Raw genomic sequence first — 21061 nt, 5'->3', positions numbered from 1 at the left:
ACGTGTGTAATACATATGTATTTAAGCGAGAAACGTCGTTTAAAGCAAGTAATACGTCGTTAAACATATAGAAACGTGTGTAATACATATGTATTTAAGCGAGAAACGTCGTTTAAAGCAAGTAATACGTCGTTAAACATATAGAAACGTGTGTAATACATATGTATTTAAGCGAGAAACGTCGTTTAAAGCAAGTAATACGTCGTTAAACATATAGAAACGTGTGTAATACATATGTATTTAAGCGAGAAACGTCGTTTAAAGCAAGTAATACGTCGTTAAACATATAGAAACGTGTGTAATACATATGTATTTAAGCGAGAAACGTCGTTTAAAGCAAGTAATACGTCGTTAAACATATAGAAACGTGTGTAATACATATGTATTTAAGCGAGAAACGTCGTTTAAAGCAAGTAATACGTCGTTAAACATATAGAAACGTGTGTAATACATATGTATTTAAGCGAGAAACGTCGTTTAAAGCAAGTAATACGTCGTTAAACATATAGAAACGTGTGTAATACATATGTATTTAAGCGAGAAACGTCGTTTAAAGCAAGTAATACGTCGTTAAACATATAGAAACGTGTGTAATACATATGTATTTAAGCGAGAAACGTCGTTTAAAGCAAGTAATACGTCGTTAAACATATAGAAACGTGTGTAATACATATGTATTTAAGCGAGAAACGTCGTTTAAAGCAAGTAATACGTCGTTAAACATATAGAAACGTGTGTAATACATATGTATTTAAGCGAGAAACGTCGTTTAAAGCAAGTAATACGTCGTTAAACATATAGAAACGTGTGTAATACATATGTATTTAAGCGAGAAACGTCGTTTAAAGCAAGTAATACGTCGTTAAACATATAGAAACGTGTGTATATACATATGTATTTAAGCGAGAAACGTCGTTTAAAGCAAGTAATACGTCGTTAAACATATAGAAACGTGTGTAATACATATGTATTTAAGCGAGAAACGTCGTTTAAAGCAAGTAATACGTCGTTAAACATATAGAAACGTATGTAATACATATGTATTTAAGCGAGAAACGTCGTTTAAAGCAAGTAATACGTCGTTAAACATATAGAAACGTGTGTAATACATATGTATTTAAGCGAGAAACGTCGTTTAAAGCAAGTAATACGTCGTTAAACATATAGAAACGTGTGTAATACATATGTATTTAAGCGAGAAACGTCGTTTAAAGCAAGTAATACGTCGTTAAACATATAGAAACGTGTGTAATACATATGTATTTAAGCGAGAAACGTCGTTTAACCAAAGTAATACGTCGTTAAACATATGGAAACGTGTGTAATACATATGTATTTAAGCGAGAAACGTCGTTTAAAACAAGTAATACGTCGTTAAACATATAGAAACGTGTGTAATACATATGTATTTAAGCGAGAAACGTCGTTTAACCTAAGTAATACGTCGTTAAACATATAGAAACGTGTGTAATACATATGTATTTAAGCGAGAAACGTCGTTTAACCTAAGTAATACGTCGTTAAACATATAGAAACGTGTGTAATACATATGTATTTAAGCGAGAAACGTCGTTTAAAGCAAGTAATACGTCGTTAAACATATAGAAACGTGTGTACATACATATGTATTTAAGCGAGAAACGTCGTTTAAAGCAAGTAATACGTCGTTAAACATATAGAAACGTGTGTAATACATATGTATTTAAGCGAGAAACGTCGTTTAAAGCAAGTAATACGTCGTTAAACATATAGAAACGTGTGTAATACATATGTATTTAAGCGAGAAACGTCGTTTAAAGCAAGTAATACGTCGTTAAACATATAGAAACGTGTGTAATACATATGTATTTAAGCGAGAAACGTCGTTTAAAGCAAGTAATACGTCGTTAAACATATAGAAACGTGTGTAATACATATGTATTTAAGCGAGAAACGTCGTTTAAAACAAGTAATACGTCGTTAAACATATAGAAACGTGTGTAATACATATGTATTTAAGCGAGAAACGTCGTTTAACCTAAGTAATACGTCGTTAAACATATAGAAACGTATGTAAAACATATGGATTTAAGCGAGAAACGTCGTTTAACCTAAGTAATACGTCGTTAAACATATAGAAACGTGTGTAATACATATGTATTTAAGCGAGAAACGTCGTTTAAAGCAAGTAATACGTCGTTAAACATATAGAAACGTGTGTAATACATATGTATTTAAGCGAGAAACGTCGTTTAAAGCAAGTAATACGTCGTTAAACATATAGAAACGTGTGTAATACATATGTATTTAAGCGAGAAACGTCGTTTAAAGCAAGTAATACGTCGTTAAACATATAGAAACGTGTGTAATACATATGTATTTAAGCGAGAAACGTCGTTTAACCTAAGTAATACGTCGTTAAACATATAGAAACGTGTGTAATACATATGTATTTAAGCGAGAAACGTCGTTTAAAGCAAGTAATACGTCGTTAAACATAATAGAAACGTGTGTAATACATATGTATTTAAGCGAGAAACGTCGTTTAAAGCAAGTAATACGTCGTTAAACATATAGAAACGTGTGTAATACATATGTATTTAAGCGAGAAACGTCGTTTAAAGCAAGTAATACGTCGTTAAACATATAGAAACCTAAGCAATAACATATGTATTTAAGCGAGAAACGTCGTTTAAAGCTAAGTAATACGTCGTTAAACATAAAGAAACCTAAGCATAACATATGTATTTAAGCGAGAAACGTCGTTTAAAGCAAGTAATACGTCGTTAAACATAAAGAAACCTAAGCATAACATATGTATTTAAGCGAGAAACGTCGTTTAAAGCTAAGTAATACGTCGTTAAACATAAAGAAACCTAAGCATAACATATGTATTTAAGCGAGAAACGTCGTTTAAAGCTAAGTAATACGTCGTTAAACATAAAGAAACCTAAGCATAACATATGTATTTAAGCGAGAAACGTCGTTTAAAGCTAAGTAATACGTCGTTAAACATAAAGAAACCTAAGCAATAACATATGTATTTAAGCGAGAAACGTCGTTTAAAGCAAGTAATACGTCGTTAAACATATAGAAACGTGTGTAATAACATATGTATTTAAGCGAGAAACGTCGTTTAAAGCAAGTAATACGTCGTTAAACATATAGAAACCTAAGCATATACATATGTATTTATGCGAGAAACGTCGTTTAAACCTAAGTAATACGTCGTTAAACATAAAGAAACCTATGTAATACATATGTATTTAAGCGAGAAACGTCGTTTAAAGCTAAGTAATACGTCGTTAAACATATAAGAAACCTAAGCATAACATATGCTATTTATAGCGAGAAACGTCGTTTAACGCTAAGTAATACGTCGTTAAACATAAAGAAACCTAAGCATAACATATGCTATTTAAGCGAGAAACGTCGTTTAACGCTAAGTAATACGTCGTTAAACATAAAGAAACGCTGTACATAACATATGTATTTAAGCGAGAAACGTCGTTTAACGCTAAGTAATACGTCGTTAAACATATAGAAACGCTAAGTATATACATATGCTATTTATGCGAGAAACGTCGTTTAACCTAAGTAATACGTCGTTAAACATATAGAAACGTGTGTAAAACATATGTATTTAAGCGAGAAACGTCGTTTAACCTAAGTAATACGTCGTTAAACATATAGAAACGTGTGTAATACATATGTATTTAAGTGGGAAACGTCGTTTAACATAAGTAATACGTCGTTAAACATATAGAAACGTGTGTAATACATATGTATTTAAGCGAGAAACGTCGTTTAAAGCAAGTAATACGTCGTTAAACATATGGAAACGTGTGTAATACATATGTATTTAAGCGAGAAACGTCGTTTAAGGCAAGTAATACGTCGTTAAACATATAGAAACGTGTGCAATAACATATGTATTTAAGCGAGAAACGTCGTTTAAAGCAAGTAATACGTCGTTAAACATAAAGAAACCTATGCATAACATATGTATTTAAGCGAGAAGCGTCGTTTAACCTAAGTAATACGTCGTTAAACATAAAGAAACCTAAGCATAACATAGCTATTTATGCTAGAAACTTCGTTTAACCAAAGTAATACGTCGTTAAACATATGGAAACGTGTGTAATACATATGTATTTAAGCGAGAAACGTCGTTTAAAGCAAGTAATACGTCGTTAAACATATAGAAACGTAAGCATAATACATATGTATTTAAGCGAGAAACGTCGTTTAAAGCAAGTAATACGTCGTTAAACATAAAGAAACCTAAGCAATAACATATGTATTTAAGCGAGAAACGTCGTTTAAAGCAAGTAATACGTCGTTAAACATAAAGAAACCTAAGCAATAACATATGTATTTAAGCGAGAAACGTCGTTTAAAGCAAGTAATACGTCGTTAAACATAAAGAAACCTATGCAATAACATATGTATTTAAGCGAGAAACGTCGTTTAAAGCAAGTAATACGTCGTTAAACATAAAGAAACCTAAGCATAACATATGTATTTAAGCGAGAAACGTCGTTTAAAGCAAGTAATACGTCGTTAAACATAAAGAAACCTAAGCATAACATATGTATTTAAGCGAGAAACGTCGTTTAAAGCAAGTAATACGTCGTTAAACATATGGAAACGTGTGTAATACATATGTATTTAAGCGAGAAACGTCGTTTAAAGCAAGTAATACGTCGTTAAACATAAAGAAACCTGAGCATAACATATGTATTTATGCGAGAAACGTCGTTTAAAGCAAGTAATACGTCGTTAAACATAAAGAAACCTAAGCATAACATAGCTATTTATGCGAGAAACGTCGTTTAACCTAAGTAATACGTCGTTAAACATAAAGAAACCTAAGCATAACATATGTATTTAAGCGAGAAACGTCGTTTAAAGCAAGTAATACGTCGTTAAACATAAAGAAACCTAAGCATAACATAGCTATTTATGCGAGAAACGTCGTTTAAAGCAAGTAATACGTCGTTAAACATATAGAAACGTGTGTAATACATATGTATTTAAGCGAGAAACGTCGTTTAAAGCAAGTAATACGTCGTTAAACATATAGAAACGTGTGCATACATATGTATTTAAGCGAGAAACGTCGTTTAAAGCAAGTAATACGTCGTTAAACATATAGAAACGTGTAGAATAACATATGTATTTAAGCGAGAAACGTCGTTTAAAGCAAGTAATACGTCGTAAAACATATGGAAACGTGTGTAATACATATGTATTTAAGCGAGAAACGTCGTTTAAAGCAAGTAATACGTCGTTAAACATAAAGAAACCTAAGCATAACATAGCTATTTATGCGAGAAACGTCGTTTAAAGCAAGTAATACGTCGTTAAACATAAAGAAACCTAAGCATAACATAGCTATTTATGCGAGAAACGTCGTTTAATGCAAGTAATACGTCGTTAAACATAAAGAAACCTAAGCATAACATATGTATTTAAGCGAGAAACGTCGTTTAAAGCAAGTAATACGTCGTAAAACATATGGAAACGTGTGTAATACATATGTATTTAAGCGAGAAACGTCGTTTAAAGCAAGTAATACGTCGTAAAACATATGGAAACGTGTGTAATACATATGTATTTAAGCGAGAAACGTCGTTTAAAGCAAGTAATACGTCGTTAAACATATAGAAACGTGTGTAATACATATGTATTTAAGCGAGAAACGTCGTTTAAAGCAAGTAATACGTCGTTAAACATATAGAAACGTGTGTAATACATATGTATTTAAGCGAGAAACGTCGTTTAAAGCAAGTAATACGTCGTTAAACATAAAGAAACCTAAGCATAACATATGTATTTAAGCGAGAAACGTCGTTTAAAGCAAGTAATACGTCGTAAAACATATGGAAACGTGTGTAATACATATGTATTTAAGCGAGAAACGTCGTTTAAAGCAAGTAATACGTCGTTAAACATAAAGAAACCTAAGCATAACATATGTATTTAAGCGAGAAACGTCGTTTAAAGCAAGTAATACGTCGTTAAACATAAAGAAACCTAAGCATAACATATGTATTTAAGCGAGAAACGTCGTTTAAAGCAAGTAATACGTCGTTAAACATAAAGAAACCTAAGCATAACATATGTATTTAAGCGAGAAACGTCGTTTAAAGCAAGTAATACGTCGTTAAACATAAAGAAACCTGAGCATAACATATGTATTTAAGCGAGAAACGTCGTTTAAAGCAAGTAATACGTCGTTAAACATAAAGAAACCTAAGCATAACATATGTATTTAAGCGAGAAACGTCGTTTAAAGCAAGTAATACGTCGTTAAACATAAAGAAACCTAAGCATAACATATGTATTTAAGCGAGAAACGTCGTTTAAAGCAAGTAATACGTCGTTAAACATATGGAAACGTGTGTAATACATATGTATTTAAGCGAGAAACGTCGTTTAAAGCAAGTAATACGTCGTTAAACATAAAGAAACCTAAGCATAACATAGCTATTTATGCGAGAAACGTCGTTTAAAGCTAGTAATACGTCGTTAAACATAAAGAAACCTAAGCATAACATAGCTATTTATGCGAGAAACGTCGTTTAACCTAAGTAATACGTCGTTAAACATAAAGAAACCTAAGCATAACATAGCTATTTAAGCGAGAAACGTCGTTTAAAGCTAAGTAATACGTCGTTAAACATATAGAAACCGTATACATAACATATGTATTTAAGCGAGAAACGTCGTTTAACAGCAAGTAATACGTCGTTAAACATATAGAAACGTGTGTAATACATATGTATTTAAGCGAGAAACGTCGTTTAAAGCAAGTAATACGTCGTTAAACATATAGAAACGTGTGTAATACATATGTATTTAAGCGAGAAACGTCGTTTAAAGCAAGTAATACGTCGTTAAACATATAGAAACGTGTGTAATACATATGTATTTAAGCGAGAAACGTCGTTTAAAGCAAGTAATACGTCGTTAAACATATAGAAACGTGTGTAATACATATGTATTTAAGCGAGAAACGTCGTTTAAAACAAGTAATACGTCGTTAAACATATAGAAACCTGTGTAATACATATGTATTTAAGCGAGAAACGTCGTTTAAAGCTAAGTAATACGTCGTTAAACATATAGAAACGTAAGCATATACATATGTATTTAAGCGAGAAACGTCGTTTAAACCAAGTAATACGTCGTTAAACATAAAGAAACCTAAGCATAACATATGTATTTAAGCGAGAAACGTCGTTTAAAGCAAGTAATACGTCGTAAAACATATGGAAACGTGTGTAATACATATGTATTTAAGCGAGAAACGTCGTTTAAAGCAAGTAATACGTCGTAAAACATATGGAAACGTGTGTAATACATATGTATTTAAGCGAGAAACGTCGTTTAAAGCAAGTAATACGTCGTTAAACATATAGAAACGTGTGTAATACATATGTATTTAAGCGAGAAACGTCGTTTAAAGCAAGTAATACGTCGTTAAACATATGGAAACGTGTGTAATACATATGTATTTAAGCGAGAAACGTCGTTTAAAGCAAGTAATACGTCGTTAAACATAAAGAAACCTAAGCATAACATATGTATTTAAGCGAGAAACGTCGTTTAAAGCAAGTAATACGTCGTTAAACATATGGAAACGTGTGTAATACATATGTATTTAAGCGAGAAACGTCGTTTAAAGCAAGTAATACGTCGTTAAACATAAAGAAACCTAAGCATAACATATGTATTTAAGCGAGAAACGTCGTTTAAAGCAAGTAATACGTCGTTAAACATAAAGAAACCTAAGCATAACATATGTATTTAAGCGAGAAACGTCGTTTAAAGCAAGTAATACGTCGTTAAACATAAAGAAACCTAAGCATAACATATGTATTTAAGCGAGAAACGTCGTTTAAAGCAAGTAATACGTCGTTAAACATAAAGAAACCTAAGCATAACATATGTATTTAAGCGAGAAACGTCGTTTAAAGCAAGTAATACGTCGTTAAACATAAAGAAACCTAAGCATAACATAGCTATTTATGCGAGAAACATCGTTTAAAGCTAGTAATACGTTGTTAAACATAAAGAAACCTAAGCATAAAATAGCTATTTATGCGAGAAACGTCGTTTAAAGCAAGTAATACGTCGTTAAACATATAGAAACGTGTGTAATACATATGTATTTAAGCGAGAAACGTCGTTTAAAGCAAGTAATACGTCGTTAAACATAAAGAAACCTAAGCATAACATAGCTATTTAAGCGAGAAACGTCGTTTAAAGCAAGTAATACGTCGTTAAACATAAAGAAACCTAAGCATAACATATGTATTTAAGCGAGAAACGTCGTTTAAAGCAAGTAATACGTCGTTAAACATATAGAAACCTAAGCATAACATATGCTATTTATAGCGAGAAACGTCGTTTAAAGCTAAGTAATACGTCGTTAAACATAAAGAAACCTAAGCATAACATATGCTATTTAAGCGAGAAACGTCGTTTAAAGCAAGTAATACGTCGTTAAACATATAGAAACGTGTGTAATACATATGTATTTAAGCGAGAAACGTCGTTTAAAGCAAGTAATACGTCGTTAAACATATAGAAACGTGTGTAATACATATGTATTTAAGCGAGAAACGTCGTTTAAAGCAAGTAATACGTCGTTAAACATATAGAAACGTGTGTAATACATATGTATTTAAGCGAGAAACGTCGTTTAAAGCAAGTAATACGTCGTTAAACATATAGAAACGTGTGTAATACATATGTATTTAAGCGAGAAACGTCGTTTAAAGCAAGTAATACGTCGTTAAACATATAGAAACGTGTGTAATACATATGTATTTAAGCGAGAAACGTCGTTTAAAGCAAGTAATACGTCGTTAAACATATAGAAACGTGTGTAATACATATGTATTTAAGCGAGAAACGTCGTTTAAAGCAAGTAATACGTCGTTAAACATATAGAAACGTGTGTAATACATATGTATTTAAGCGAGAAACGTCGTTTAAAGCAAGTAATACGTCGTTAAACATAAAGAAACCTAAGCATAACATATGTATTTAAGCGAGAAACGTCGTTTAAAGCAAGTAATACGTCGTTAAACATAAAGAAACGTGTGAATACATATGTATTTAAGCGAGAAACGTCGTTTAAAGCAAGTAATACGTCGTTAAACATATAGAAACCTATGCATATACATATGTATTTAAGCGAGAAACGTCGTTTAAAGCAAGTAATACGTCGTTAAACATAAAGAAACCTAAGCATAACATATGTATTTAAGCGAGAAACGTCGTTTAAAGCAAGTAATACGTCGTTAAACATATAGAAACGTGTGTAATACATATGTATTTAAGCGAGAAACGTCGTTTAAAGCAAGTAATACGTCGTTAAACATAAAGAAACCTGAGCAATAACATATGTATTTAAGCGAGAAACGTCGTTTAAAGCAAGTAATACGTCGTTAAACATATAGAAACCTGTGTAATACATATGTATTTAAGCGAGAAACGTCGTTTAAAAGCAAGTAATACGTCGTTAAACATAAAGAAACCTAAGCATAACATATGTATTTAAGCGAGAAACGTCGTTTAAAGCAAGTAATACGTCGTTAAACATATAGAAACGTGTGTATAACATATGTATTTAAGCGAGAAACGTCGTTTAAAGCAAGTAATACGTCGTTAAACATAAAGAAACCTAAGCATAACATATGTATTTAAGCGAGAAACGTCGTTTAAAGCAAGTAATACGTCGTTAAACATAAAGAAACCTAAGCATAACATATGTATTTAAGCGAGAAACGTCGTTTAAAGCAAGTAATACGTCGTTAAACATAAAGAAACCTAAGCATAACATATGTATTTAAGCGAGAAACGTCGTTTAAAGCAAGTAATACGTCGTTAAACATAAAGAAACCTAAGCATAACATATGTATTTAAGCGAGAAACGTCGTTTAAAGCAAGTAATACGTCGTTAAACATAAAGAAACCTAAGCAATAACATATGTATTTAAGCGAGAAACGTCGTTTAAAGCAAGTAATACGTCGTTAAACATATAGAAACGTGTGCAATACATATGTATTTAAGCGAGAAACGTCGTTTAAAGCAAGTAATACGTCGTTAAACATATAGAAACGTGTGCATATACATATGTATTTAAGCGAGAAACGTCGTTTAAAGCAAGTAATACGTCGTTAAACATAAAGAAACCTAAGCAATAACATATGTATTTAAGCGAGAAACGTCGTTTAAAGCAAGTAATACGTCGTTAAACATAAAGAAACCTAAGCAATAACATATGCTATTTATGCGAGAAACGTCGTTTAAAGCAAGTAATACGTCGTTAAACATAAAGAAACCTATGTAATACATATGTATTTAAGCGAGAAACGTCGTTTAAAGCAAGTAATACGTCGTTAAACATAAAGAAACCTAGTAATAACATATGTATTTAAGCGAGAAACGTCGTTTAAAACAAGTAATACGTCGTTAAACATATAGAAACGTGTGTAATACATATGTATTTAAGCGAGAAACGTCTTTTTAAGCAAGTAATACGTCGTTAAACATATAGAAACGTGTGTAATACATATGTTTTTAAGCGAGAAACGTCGTTTAAAGCAAGTAATACGTCGTTAAACATATAGAAACGTGTGTAATACATATGTATTTAAGCGAGAAACGTCGTTTAAAGCAAGTAATACGTCGTTAAACATATAGAAACGTGTGTAATACATATGTATTTAAGCGAGAAACGTCGTTTAAAGCAAGTAATACGTCGTTAAACATATAGAAACGTGTGTAATACATATGTATTTAAGCGAGAAACGTCGTTTAAAGCAAGTAATACGTCGTAAAACATATGGAAACGTGTGTAATACATATGTATTTAAGCGAGAAACGTCGTTTAAAGCAAGTAATACGTCGTTAAACATAAAGAAACGTGAGTAATAACATATGTATTTAAGCGAGAAACGTCGTTTAAAGCAAGTAATACGTCGTTAAACATAAAGAAACCTAAGCATAACATATGTATTTAAGCGAGAAACGTCGTTTAAAGCAAGTAATACGTCGTTAAACATAAAGAAACCTAAGCATAACATATGTATTTAAGCGAGAAACGTCGTTTAAAGCAAGTAATACGTCGTTAAACATATAGAAACGTGTGTAATAACATATGTATTTAAGCGAGAAACGTCGTTTAAAAGCAAGTAATACGTCGTTAAACATAAAGAAACCTAAGCATAACATATGTATTTAAGCGAGAAACGTCGTTTAAAGCAAGTAATACGTCGTTAAACATATAGGAAACGTGAGTAATAACATATGTATTTAAGCGAGAAACGTCGTTTAAAGCAAGTAATACGTCGTTAAACATAAAGAAACCTAAGCATAACATATGTATTTAAGCGAGAAACGTCGTTTAAAGCAAGTAATACGTCGTTAAACATATGGAAACGTGTGTAATACATATGTATTTAAGCGAGAAACGTCGTTTAAAGCAAGTAATACGTCGTTAAACATAAAGAAACCTAAGCATAACATATGTATTTAAGCGAGAAACGTCGTTTAAAGCTAAGTAATACGTCGTTAAACATAAAGAAACCTAAGCATAACATATGTATTTAAGCGAGAAACGTCGTTTAAAGCAAGTAATACGTCGTTAAACATAAAGAAACCTAAGCATATACATATGTATTTAAGCGAGAAACGTCGTTTAAAGCAAGTAATACGTCGTTAAACATAAAGAAACCTAAGTAATAACATATGTATTTAAGCGAGAAACGTCGTTTAAAGCAAGTAATACGTCGTAAAACATATGGAAACGTGTGTAATACATATGTATTTAAGCGAGAAACGTCGTTTAAAGCAAGTAATACGTCGTTAAACATAAAGAAACCTAAGCAATAACATATGTATTTAAGCGAGAAACGTCGTTTAAAGCAAGTAATACGTCGTTAAACATAAAGAAACCTAAGCATAACATATGTATTTAAGCGAGAAACGTCGTTTAAAGCAAGTAATACGTCGTTAAACATATGGAAACGTGTGTAATACATATGTATTTAAGCGAGAAACGTCGTTTAAAGCAAGTAATACGTCGTTAAACATAAAGAAACGTAAGTAATAACATATGTATTTAAGCGAGAAACGTCGTTTAAAGCAAGTAATACGTCGTTAAACATATAGAAACGTGTGTAATACATATGTATTTAAGCGAGAAACGTCGTTTAAAGCAAGTAATACGTCGTTAAACATAAAGAAACGTGTGCATATACATATGTATTTAAGCGAGAAACGTCGTTTAAAGCAAGTAATACGTCGTTAAACATATAGAAACGTGTGTAATACATATGTATTTAAGCGAGAAACGTCGTTTAAAGCAAGTAATACGTCGTTAAACATATAGAAACGTGTGTAATACATATGTATTTAAGCGAGAAACGTCGTTTAAAGCAAGTAATACGTCGTTAAACATAAAGAAACCTAAGCATATACATATGTATTTAAGCGAGAAACGTCGTTTAAAGCAAGTAATACGTCGTTAAACATAAAGAAACCTAAGCATAACATATGTATTTAAGCGAGAAACGTCGTTTAAAGCAAGTAATACGTCGTTAAACATAAAGAAACCTATGCATATACATATGTATTTAAGCGAGAAACGTCGTTTAAAGCAAGTAATACGTCGTTAAACATAAAGAAACGTGTGCAATAACATATGTATTTAAGCGAGAAACGTCGTTTAAAGCAAGTAATACGTCGTTAAACATATAGAAACGTGTGTAATACATATGTATTTAAGCGAGAAACGTCGTTTAAAGCAAGTAATACGTCGTTAAACATATAGAAACGTGTTTAATACATATGTATTTAAGCGAGAAACGTCGCTTAAAGCAAGTAATACGTCGTTAAACATATAGAAACGTTTGCAATACATAGCTATTTAAGCGAGAAACGTCGTTTAAAGCAAGTAATACGTCGTTAAACATATCGAAACGTTTGCAATACATAGCTATTTAAGCGAGAAACGTCGTTTAAAGCAAGTAATACGTCGTTAAACATATAGAAACGTGTGTAATACATATGTATTTAAGCGAGAAACGTCGTTTCTCGCTTAATCTATATATATATATATATATATATATATATATATATATATGTATATAAAATATTAGTTTATTATTTTATTATTATTTTATTGCATCAAAATCCAAGTAAATGTATATTAATGCAAAGGAAAGCACATAATATCATATTATTTGATAAAACGCAGAAATTTTTGGACTCGATGCAAATTTCGTATATTCGTATTTAATACCTTTGTCGATAATATTGGCATTTTCCAAATGGCACAAATTTATATTACGAGCTATTTCTCTGCATAATGACCTATTTGCGGGTCGAAAAATCAAATTATTCGAGTCTCTCAAACATATTTGCATTTTGTTATAATATGAGGATTATGAAATCCTGCGCGGACGCGAATATTTACAAAATGCAAGCTCGCCCTTTTTCGTAATACATTTTATCTTTGATTGCAATAAACGTTTATATGCGATATTTCATTTACGTGACAGTTATCACTAACCGAATAAATTTAACAATTTAAAAATTCAGATAAAATAAAGTTTAATATTCTCTCCCCGCCATCTCCCTTCCTCTCTCCACTCCTGAATTATCACAGTAACGTATTTTTAACATATGTATAATAACATATGTATTGGCGCGCTATTGTTTACGTACCTCGACTCTGGTTTCGTTCGTGCGACGACACTCGAGCAGGAAAGTAGTCGTGCGAGACGCTCCGAATTAATTTCTAAACGCGATCGCGATCAAGTATCAATAAATTATTTGTTTATGATATAATTAATTCCCATTTATAAATAATATATAATTGCATACATATCGTGACGATAGATCTCGAATCGCATATTTCCTAAAAATTTATTTATTTAATCAAATAAGAATTAAAGTAATAAGGACGAAAATTATTGTTTTGTTACAATCTTTACGAATAATAATTATTTCTTTAACAATACATAGAGTCAAATATGTATAATTGATCTATAATTTAAAATATGTATCTAACTTAATATTTCGCATATATATTTTATATAATACACATAAAATATTTCGACAATAAATTAACAATATCTAACATAGAATTTGGCCTTGGCGACGTAAATATTGGCGCGCTATTCTTTACGTATCACGGCCTTGTTAATTCATATAGAGATACATTGAATAGAACTGTGGGGTGAGGCTCAAATTCCTTTCTTACGTGTTTATCATTCGCTCGGCGATACTCGAGCATTAAAGTGTAGAGCGCGAGACACTGCGTCAAATTCCTTTTCTAAATACGATTGTGAGAAGTATTGGAAAATAATTTGATACGATAAATATAAATTATCTTTTACATAATACCTTAAATAATACGACATTATATCGCAATGATAAATCTCGAAGCGCGCGTGTTTCGCGCGTGATATATACACGTATAATCAAGAATCGAAATAATAGGAACAAAATTGTAAATTATTGTTCTATTACGATTTGTCTCTCTCTTTATAAGTATATATAATTATTTCTTAAAAAATACTTAAAGTTCAATTATATTTCGTCCGATGCTTTATCATTTTACTTTTCGACGATTTAAATATGATTCGGATTGAGAACGCGCAATAAAATAGTCGAACTGCATGTTCTAATAATTGACATAACGATAAGAGCTACGTAATATATTAGACATTTATTAAATAAATAAAACTTCAAATACTTGTGTATAATTTAATATTCCTGTCATAATATATACGTCATAGTATATGAATATTTCTTCAGCAAATTATCCATAATACGGTATGCGGCCTTGGCGGCGTAAACATTAGCGCGCTATTGTTTACGTTTTACGTATTACAGCTTCGTTATCATTCGCACGGCAACAGTCGAACAGTAAGGTAGTAAAGCGCGATACATTCCGTCAAATAGATATTATAAACGCGATCGCGATAGAAATTAAAATATAATTCGCTATGATTATTACAATTAACGATTAATTAACTTTAAAAATAAGAAATAAAAATAATATTTCAATACTAGAGATTCTTACAAATGACGCATGATTTTAACATAGTAAACAACAAAAATCTTATTCTTTGTTTTTCTCTTTTACGATATAATAATGCGTATGTTTCGTGTAATTGTTCCGCGATCGCGAGTGCCGGTGTAAAGTATGCGATTGTCGCATATTCGACTAATAATTAACTGTGTTTTCGCGAGTGAATCAAAACAACAAGAGATGAACAAGATAAGAAAAGGAGATATTAGAAAGCATCCGACGATGGATGGAGCAGAAGTATGTGTGGTAAATAATTTATTTCTATTTACTATCTATATTAATTTCAAAATATACATTGCACAGTTTTTCTTCGTTTCTTTAATGATGTATGAGATTCAATCTAAATTATCGTATAATATAACATATATCATTTGTTTCATCAAAACATATCTACACCGCATCTCTTTTAATCGAGAGAAAAGAGGGATGCGATATAGATAATTTATGTTCAAATATAATCTCACGTTATACGGATATAATTTTGTAATATGATGTATATATATATATATATATATATATATATATATCATATTACAAAATTATATCCGTATAATACCCTCCCAGGGTGTAACCTTGGCGTGGTGGGAGGGCATAGTACCCGGATGGTACCTTAAGGGTCTTAAAGACCTCCTGAGGTTACTGAGAAGGGGAAACCAAGCACCCAACGCCGTCGTCGCTGTCATCGTGCCGCGGACGGCTCGTCGTATCGTTAGTGCTGTCATCGTGCCGCGGACGGCTTATCGCGGCGTCGGTTCCGTCAACGTGCCGCGGACGGTTTCGCGTCGCGACGCCGCTCCCGTGTCCCGTCATCGTGCCGCGGACGGTTTTCGCGTCGTCGCGTGTCCATACTGCATTGCCACGAGTCGTACAATGACTCATATGTGGCACGCACATCTGTGGAAGACTTTAGTGCGTTGCCTTGTTGTTCGTCATCGGAGCGTACGAGCAACGAGAGAGTCGCGTAACCGTATATCCGCGTTTTCGCGTCGTCGCGTCTTCGCGTCGGACTTCTATCCCGTTTTCACAATGCGAGGATCGTACTTCGTTGCCGACTAACTGGGATATCTCTCAGCGTTGCTATCGGTAATATATTAATACCCTATTAATATAATTAATTTTATATGATATTAGGTAACGTTAATACAATATTAATGTTATATATATTATATAAATATTTATGTATTAATAAATTTAATATATTAATGGAGACGCAACGTTAAAACGCCTCAGTATCGCGGCTGAGGTGAATGCCGGCCGCGTAGCAACGTATGATCATGCATAGTATAGATGCGATGATCGCGCGGTTAATCAAGAACTTCGGTTCGAGAATTGGCTGTTGGGGGCACGCTCTGCTTCGACGAACGGTTCGGCCTGAATCGGTAAGAATTCGATCGATTTTTGAATCGTCGTTCCCTCATCTTGTACCGTCTATCAGCTATACTGTATCGCATTGAGGACAGTTGGCTGTGTTTTATTAGGTTCGATCTTCGCTCGCTAGAGAAGCTGATTTCTCATCTTCTAAGTGATCTAAATTGTGAACACTTAGGACTTGGGTATCTTCATTCTCGACCCGTCTCTCAGCCTTATGATAAGCGTAAGTTTCAGTCTGTATGATAGAAACTTGGTGGTTCTCTGTGATCGTTCCTAATAAAGTTCGAGTCGGCCCTCGGTGAGAACAAGCGCGGGCAAGAATTGAGCGTCGATTCCATCAATCGATTTCGTCTTCTTCCTTTGCTCGCTTAACCCTAGCTCGGAGTAATCGTGAATTCCCGACTTGTCGACTCGCAGTATGATTCTCGAGTGAAACGGGATTCGATCGTGCCGAAATTCGAAAGTGCGGGAGTTTCGTTTAAGTATCGCGCGTAAAAGTGCGGAAGTATTTTTTAATAAAAGTGCGGGTGTGCCGTTTAAAGTATCGCGCGTGTGAATCTACCTGAGAGGAGGAGGAGGCCTAGGAGAGGCATCGGGCATCGGTGGAGCAACTCTGTGGTAAGTAATTTTTTATTTTTATATTAATTATCTATTAAATATCTATTAATTGTATTTAATTATTAATTGCAAACGTGCAATTTAAATTAAGCAATTAATCGCGTAATTTTATTTTTTCGTTATATAATTTAAATAAGAGAAAATTAGAGAAAAAGATATTTATATATAAAAGCTATAATCTTGTAAAAGTTTCTACTTTTAGCTAATAGCTTTTGTATGAAATTATTACAGTTATTAGTAGATTTTTCAAAATTTATAAAAGTATTTTATTAATCTGCTTATTATTACATGCATCAAATATAAAATTCAATGCATATAATAAATTTTTGGAAATATTAATTATTTTGAGCATTACTACAATTTGCATCTCCTATTTGTATGTTCAGATCAACGTAGCGACCCTGACATCCTGAGAGGAGGAGGAGGCCTAGGAGAGGCATCCTGCACCGGCGGAGCAACCCAAGGGTGAGTATTATTATTTGTATATTAATTATTTATAAATCCCATAAATGCATTAATTCGATTCGATCATTATTTTAATAGTTTAAACAAGAGAGAGACTCTTACTATAAAAGTTTTTAATTAAAAAAATAGTTTTCTTTTTTAGAGTTTATAAAAGTATTTCATATTTATATACCATATTATTATACGCATATTTATATACCTTATTATTATACGCATCGGATATAAAATTCGATGTATACAATAATAATTTTTTGAAATATTAATTATTTTAATTGTTGCTATAATTTGAATTTTATATCTTTGTGTTGCAGACAACGTAGCCTCAAGACCAAATCTCCGCTGTTGCGCATCAGTGCCGGTGAGTGATGAACTTTTATTTAATTTTAAAGTAACGGATTCATAGAGATTGTAGATGTAGATTATAGATTATAGATTGTAATAAATCCGTTACTTTTAAATGGATGAGCTTAAACAGATTCAGTTGAATAACTTTGAATAAGTTTTTTTAAATATGTATTGCATCTATTGCAAAAAATACATTATATAAAAATAAATTAAAGTCTATGTTGCAGAAGGAAGATTATAGAAAACATTTTTTTCCAATTCGTAGATTTTATCTAATTTACTGAATAAAGAACGATAGTAATTTTATCAATTATACGTGTCATGGTAATTCATTCTTATAACGCACGGCGATTTTATCCTAATTTCTTATAGCTCATCCAGTTGTAGAATTTGTTTGTAGACTTTGTTTTTAAACTTTAGTTTAACTGAGAGACCAAAAATTAATCAATTAATTATAATATGATAACAAATAGCATAAATATTGTGTAGATTAATATTATTTTATTATAATTATATATTATAATATATATTTTATTATAAATATATATTATTATATAAATTAATATTATATATTATTATATATATGGATTATTATATTATTAAATAAATTATATATTAATATTCAAATTTTAATCAAATTTATATATTTATCATATTTTTTTTTCATAAATTTTTAATCAAAATTTTGAATAATAATTTGGCTTTGTCTCAGTTAAAATAAAGTTATATTAAAATGAATATTCAACGATCGTAAAATTGTACGATCATCAACGAGCGTAAAATATTTGCGCTCATCTACTGGCGACAATATTTAGCCGCCAAAAGGAGTTTATCTCCTTACGAGCGCAAGATAAATATTTAACGAAAGTAATACGTCGTTATATAAAGAAACACGTATGTAATGCGTCGTTATTTAACGAAAAACGTCGTTTAACGAAAGTAATACGTGGTTATATAACGAAACACGTATGTAATTAATGAGATATAATCAGATATAAGATAGATAAAAAAATTGAACACATTAAGTGCCATCTCTGAGTCTCAAGATTATCACCAAAGAGAAAATAAATGCATACATAATTTCGAATAAGCCCCGCATAATGGGGAAAAGCGCCTGAAACAACACCGCCCCTCGGCGGGGACACTAAACACGGGCGGATACACTAAAAAAGGGGCTCAGTCACGAACGTGTTCACGCAAGCAGAACGTCGTCATATATCGAAAATAGTAAGTAATTCGTCGTTATATAAAGAAAAAAGAATGTAATACTTCGTTATTTAAGCGAGAAACGTCGTTTAAAGCAAGTAATACGTCGTTAAACATATAGAAACGTGTGTAATACATATGTATTTAAGCGAGAAACGTCGTTTAAAGCAAGTAATACGTCGTTAAACATACAGAAACGTGTGTAATACATATGTATTTAAGCGAGAAACGTCGTTTAAAGCAAGTAATACGTCGTTAAACATATAGAAACGTGTGTAATAACATATGTATTTAAGCGAGAAACGTCGTTTAAAGCAAGTAATACGTCGTTAAACATATAGAAACCTGTGTAATACATATGTATTTAAGCGAGAAACGTCGTTTAAAGCAAGTAATACGTCGTTAAACATAAAGAAACCTAGTGCATAACATATGTATTTAAGCGAGAAACGTCGTTTAAAGCAAGTAATACGTCGTTAAACATAAAGAAACCTAGGCATAACATATGTATTTAAGCGAGAAACGTCGTTTAAAGCAAGTAATACGTCGTTAAACATAAAGAAACCTAAGCATAACATATGTATTTAAGCGAGAAACGTCGTTTAAAGCAAGTAATACGTCGTAAAACATAAAGAAACCTAAGCATAACATATGTATTTAAGCGAGAAACGTCGTTTAAAGCAAGTAATACGTCGTTAAACATAAAGAAACCTAAGCATAACATATGTATTTAAGCGAGAAACGTCGTTTAAAGCAAGTAATACGTCGTTAAACATAAAGAAACCTAAGCATAACATATGTATTTAAGCGAGAAACGTCGTTTAAAGCAAGTAGTACGTCGTTAAACATAAAGAAACCTAAGCATAACATATGTATTTAAGCGAGAAACGTCGTTTAAAGCAAGTAATACGTCGTTAAACATAAAGAAACCTAAGCATAACATATGTATTTAAGCGAGAAACGTCGTTTAAAGCAAGTAATACGTCGTTAAACATAAAGAAACCTAAGCATAACATATGTATTTAAGCGAGAAACGTCGTTTAAAGCAAGTAATACGTCGTTAAACATATAGAAACGTGTGTATATACATATGTATTTAAGCGAGAAACGTCGTTTAAAGCAAGTAATACGTCGTTAAACATATAGAAACGTGTAGTAATAACATATGTTTTTAAGCGAGAAGCGTCGTTTAAAGCAAGTAATACGTCGTAAAACATATGGAAACGTGTTTAATACATATGTATTTAAGCGAGAAACGTCGTTTAAAGCAAGTAATACGTCGTAAAACATATGGAAACGTGTGTAATACATATGTATTTAAGCGAGAAACGTCGTTTAAAGCAAGTAATACGTCGGTAAACATAAAGAAACCTAAGCATAACATATGTATTTAAGCGAGAAACGTCGTTTAAAGCAAGTAATACGTCGTTAAACATAAAGAAACCTAAACATAACATATGTATTTAAGCGAGAAACGTCGTTTAACCGAAACGTGTGTAATACATAGCGTCTTTATATAAAGAAAAACGTATGTAATACGTCGTTATTGAACGAATAACGTATGTAATACATCGTTATATAAAGAAAAACGTACGTAATACGTCGTTATTGAACGAATAACGTATGTAATACGTCGTTATATAAAGAAAAACATACGTAATACGTCGTTATTGAACGAATAACGTATTTAGTACGTTGTCATATAAAGAAAAACGTACGTAATACGTCGTTATATAAAGAAAAACGTACGTAATACGTCGTTTTTGAACGAATAACGTATGTAATACGTCGTTATATAAAGAAAAACGTATGTAATACGTTGTTATTTAACGAAAAACGTCGTTTAAGGAAAGTAATACGTCGTTATATAAAGGTAAACGTATGTAATACGTCGTTATTTAACGAAAAACGTCGTTTAACGAAAGTAACACGTCGTTATATAAAGGAAAACGTAT

At 31.8% G+C, this 21061-nt stretch overlaps 2 long non-coding RNA genes across 14 annotated transcripts; one reads left to right on the top strand and one right to left on the bottom strand.

Moving 5' to 3' along the window:
- Positions 1-4420: 4420 nt before the first annotated feature.
- On the bottom strand, positions 4421-20175 carry LOC126849124 (uncharacterized). 13 transcript variants are annotated; one of them, XR_007687365.1, is made up of 6 exons: positions 20037-20175; positions 19745-19890; positions 11369-11514; positions 7557-7994; positions 5435-6164; positions 4456-4558 (listed from the first exon to the last, which is right to left on the bottom strand). It is a non-coding gene; the product is annotated as an uncharacterized LOC126849124 (long non-coding RNA). The 13 variants fall into 13 exon arrangements; XR_007687361.1 differs by having other exon boundaries at positions 19964-20169; XR_007687359.1 differs by having other exon boundaries at positions 4421-4558; positions 5800-6164; positions 19745-20169.
- On the top strand, positions 15908-17974 carry LOC126849125 (uncharacterized). The gene is made up of 3 exons (XR_007687370.1): positions 15908-17090; positions 17477-17555; positions 17867-17974. It is a non-coding gene; the product is annotated as an uncharacterized LOC126849125 (long non-coding RNA).
- Positions 20176-21061: the final 886 nt, after the last annotated feature.

Source organism: Cataglyphis hispanica, chromosome 4, assembly GCF_021464435.1.
Source record: "Cataglyphis hispanica isolate Lineage 1 chromosome 4, ULB_Chis1_1.0, whole genome shotgun sequence".
Taxonomy (NCBI): Eukaryota; Metazoa; Arthropoda; class Insecta; order Hymenoptera; family Formicidae; genus Cataglyphis; species Cataglyphis hispanica.
The sequence above is the reverse complement of the archived record's forward strand: the minus strand, read 5'-3'. Positions and strand labels throughout refer to the sequence as shown.